Genomic DNA, 4,705 nt, shown 5'->3' with positions numbered 1-4,705 from the left:
ACTTTATTCAATACCTTTTTTTAGTAACATCAAATACACCGCACTTGACTTCAACACCACAGACTGTATGTAGCTGCTAGCTGTTGTTACTAACCGCTAGCTGCTAGCCACTAGCTGTAGCTGCTAGCTGTGGGCCAATCACATGTCATTAAATTAAACATTAAATTGAAGAAAACAAAAACTCATCTCAGTTTCTACTCTAGTACCTCCTGTGAAAGTGTTGATACTTCAGATCAAGACAGATAAACATAGACCTGCTCTATACAAATACAATTAAATTGAACTGAATAAAGCAAGAGGAGAGGAAGCATGAAGGAGGCAGAGAAAGATATCTATTATATCTATCAATTCTTTTCTTTGTGTAGACCCAAGAAGAAGAAAAGAGAGGAGGAGGAAGAGGAGGAGGATGAGGAGAGCTCGTCACCTCCGGGACTGCCTCTCTACTTTTCATTTGTCACTCGGTGTGACAGAACAAGGCAGGAGAGGTGATGAAAGAGAGGAGCGTGTCACCTTCACGCTTCCTTCTTTTCTGCTCCGTCAATGTGTGACATAACAGGAAGTGGAAGATGAGGAGGAGGAAGAGGAGGAAGAGGGGAGGTTCTCCGTCCCTGACACAGACTCAGTATCTGTCTTACTGTTAAATACAGTAAGAAACTGTAAAAAAAAAAATACAGTAGTTTGTTGGCAAAGCTGCTGCCAGTAATTAATAGTGTGATGTAAAATATACACACAGTCGGCTGATATCTCAGCATTTAATTCATTTCTGTGAAGAAAACTTAATGAAACTGTTAGTTTAGATTACACTGCAAAACCAGGTAAGTTAATTTAACTAAAAAGAAATGTTGAAACTAAATTAGTAAAACTAACTCAATTTTGTAAGTTAAAAAAACATTCTTGATCAAGTAGCAAAAACGTAAATTGTTTAAATAACTGAGTTAAAATAATGTTAATCACATTTCAGTTTATTATTTAATATCTAAACTCTGATGACGAAGTATCAGTGAGAAAAAAAGACTGAATTAAAGTGTGAAGTATTAAGTTTGTACGATTGTAAAAAAAATAATACATATTTTGCCTAAAAAGTTCCTAAAAATATAATAAAAACTCATCCCTGATGAAGTATTTCAAAGGAAATAAAAAAGAAATGATTTGAAACTTTGGTGATGGTAGACATAAACTGGTGGACGTGCCCCTTTTTTTATATTACAGACTGTAAATTGTACAGAAATTCACCATCACACCATTTATCATTATTTTATTTTCATGTCAAAACTGTTTCTTTTGATGGTAATAACTTGTATATTTATACAGTAAAATATGGATTAAAACTCAACAATATTAATATCCTTTTATCGTAATAGTAGAAAATGTTCTACTGTATTTATTACGGTAAAGTTCTGACAACCACAGCTGCCAGTTTTTGACAGTAAAAATACATTTCTTTTTAATCGTGTATGGATACATTTTTATCATTATCATTTCATTTATATCAAACAACGAAAAAACAATAATAATCTTTATATTTTTGACATCGTATTGCGGTCCAGAGGGAGAGGGATGGAGGGCCGTAAATGGCCCACAGGCCAGCAGTTTGAGACCCCTGATTCTTGAAACTGGACTAATTCCATCAAGAAAATCAGTTTCTGTTGGTCAGTTCAACTTGGCCTCTCATTATAATCTGCTCAGTCACCTCGGGCTGGATCCCGTTCGTCCCTTCAAACAAATGTCAATATTTGCTAATAAGAGCTCTCTGAAGGAGAACTAATTGACTCGGTTGAGACCGCAGGACTCAGTGACAGACAGACGGATGGATTTCATTTGATGTTTCTCATTTGTTCTCTTCTTTTTGTAATAAAATCAGACAATGCTGCAGTTTCAAATCTCTTTTAATGAGAAACCAAAAGGAATAATTAGGACTTTTAACCTTTTAATTGTGAATTTGCGCCTCCGTTGTCTTCTCTCTCGACTCTAACGAGCCATTTTACAGGCGCTTTCCTGCCTCCATTCAGCATCTCTTTCTCTTGTTATTTTTGTCTGTTTCTTGATTATCTTGTCTTCGTCGAGTCCTGAAGTTGTCAAAACCAAACCTTTCTTTCTTCATCACCTCTCGGGCTGTTTTCAGACGTCTCTCAGGGTTTCTTTGTCTTCACCCACACACCTTAGATTCATTTTTTATGTGCAGAAAAAGCAGTCTGGATCCTCTTTCCCCGAGCAGATAAACTGAATGTGACTTTCAGATTGAACAAATTGAGGAGCTTGATGCGATCCCCATCAGTCGGCCCCCGACTCATTTAGATAATTGAAACATCTTGTTCTCCTCCCCGGTGTTGCGTGTTTTCTGCCGCCTGAACATGATCTTCCTGCCGGCGGGACAATCTGTCATCTATAGTGAGGGACTAATCCGTCACATGGGGCTCAGACATGAAGTTCATTTGTCCTCTGGGTCCCTGCGGAGGTTTACACTGATTTATATAAAAGGCTGATATTCAGATTTGATCATAAATCTGATCCAGTTCAGCCGCAGTCGTCCTCCCATCTGATGGAGTTTGATCGATTACACACTTAGTGAAGGACTAATCAATATTACACGGCTTTCTGTGGAAGTTGAGACATTAACCTGAACATGTTTAACCATTTAATGCCCACTGTTCTGCCTGCAGGACTGAAGCACTGCGTACACTCAATTATAAAAAATACTTTTTCTTCTTTCAGCAATAAGCCTTTCTGTTGGTCCAACCTGATATAATAAGGTTGTTTCAACTTATTTACTTTAATAGGGTTTAATAGGGGTTTGGCCACTATCTTTTTCTAACACTTAACCAACTAGTTTTAATCAACTTAATCAGAAACCAGTGTTCATTTGTGCAAGTTTTTGAGAAAACAAACAACCAGTTTGGTTGTGTAGTTTAAAGGATTGGTTGCTTTTTTTCTGAACAATCATATTGATAAATAATGATTATAGGCACAAAATATGTCAAATCTTGGTTTGCATCTACCAGTTAATCATTATTAATGAAATATTTCTCGGATATGTCTGTAAACATGCAGTCAAATATGTTTAATGCAGAACTATCAGTATTGGCCTTGAAAAGTCCTGATCAGTCTGTTTCACTCCTGTCTCTATCCATCAACCTGCCTCTGTTCAGCTCTCCATCCTAATAAACTCCAAACACTAAGTGGACGATCTGTGTCCTTTCTACATCCTCCCATTTGAAATATTGCAGCCGCTTTAATTTAGATAATTGATAGAAATCAGCTGGTCGCAGCTTCCTGTTTGTGTGCCAGAGAGTTCAAACCACAAATCATCGACTGTGTCGGCCAGGCCGCTGGATCGCCTCTCGGGCCCTCCGGTGGCGTTGGATTAACTGTTATTGGGAGAACGTCAAAAGGACTTTGAGGTTTTAATGAGATTGGTGTCGGAGAGGTCACTGCGGCTCGGCAGAGGTGTTTATTATGAAGGCTGATAATTGGTAATGTGATTAAGGTCGGCAGCGTGAAGGCAAATTCACCAATTTGGTCATTTACAGCTTCCAGAGAGGAGGATGGAGAAAGGAGAGAGGTGCTGCTGGGTCTTGGGTCTTTGGTCTTTGGTCTGGGACTGTGAGGGGCAAACTGGAGTCTGAAAGTGTTTTTTTCTGCCCTGAGTATGTGTGTGTAGGTGTACAGTTTATTAAACAAAGTTGAAATTTAATGGAAGTAATTATGAATCAGTAAAAGAAGATGAGACACCATAAAGCCCAAAGATAAAAGTAACAAGAATGAAGTATCACCAGTAAAATTCAATATTAAGCAGGACAACCCCAACTTAGCTTAGCTACAGTTAGCTAGTTGAAAGCCCCTGCGTCTCATCGCTCTTGGCTAGTAGAAAGCTACTGTTAGCTTTGTACCGCTACATCAGTTATTGTTGGCTAGCATCAACAACATTTGTCAGAATACATAAGCAAACTGATATCTGGTGTTATCCACAGATTTTGATAGCGATAATGTTAGCAAACAAGCAAGCTAAGTGTTAGCCATCTGCAAAAAAACATTATCTACCAGTTAACAAAGTAACCTGCAAACAGCAAACCAGCCACATCAGCCCCGGGAGTCTGGATGAAACTAGCTGACAGTATTTAGGTATGTTAGGTAGCTAGTAATTCGTCCACGTCAGCAACCAAGCTAACGTCATCCAGCTAAAAGCACAATCAGACAATATGTTCCACAAGCTTTGCAGTAATGTTAGCTTTGATTTTAGACTTGGACTCTGTGTTGTGGACTCTGTGTTGGACTCTGTGTTGGACTCTGTGTTGTGGACTCTGTGTTGGACTCTGTGTTGGACTCTGTGTTGGACTCTGTGTTTTACAGGGAGGTCTTACTTCTTTTTGTGCACTGGCCACTTTTCTTGGTGTGTCTTAGTACCAGAGTTGGTGGGGCAATGTACAGCACATTCGTTACTCAAATAGGAAGTACAGATGGTGTAAAAAAAAACTCTGGGTAAAAGTAAGAGTAACAAAGATTCTTTAATTCCACTACTCTAAAAGCTTGATAAAACATGACAGGCTTCGTGAAGTCTATACAAGGTAAAAAGTACTCGTCTTTCGGGTTTGATGGGTTCTCACTGGAATTTCAAACGACGGTTCCAGTCTCCAGTGTTATTCTCTATCTTGTCTTGCCCAAAAGAATTATTACATATCAATGACTTCCCCTCATATTGCAGTTGACA

The sequence above is a fragment of the Morone saxatilis genome, unplaced genomic scaffold, assembly GCF_004916995.1.
Source record: "Morone saxatilis isolate NCDOM2014 unplaced genomic scaffold, NCSU_SB_2.0 Contig9, whole genome shotgun sequence".
In the NCBI taxonomy this organism is placed as follows: Eukaryota; Metazoa; Chordata; class Actinopteri; family Moronidae; genus Morone; species Morone saxatilis.
The sequence above is the reverse complement of the archived record's forward strand: the minus strand, read 5'-3'. Positions refer to the sequence as shown.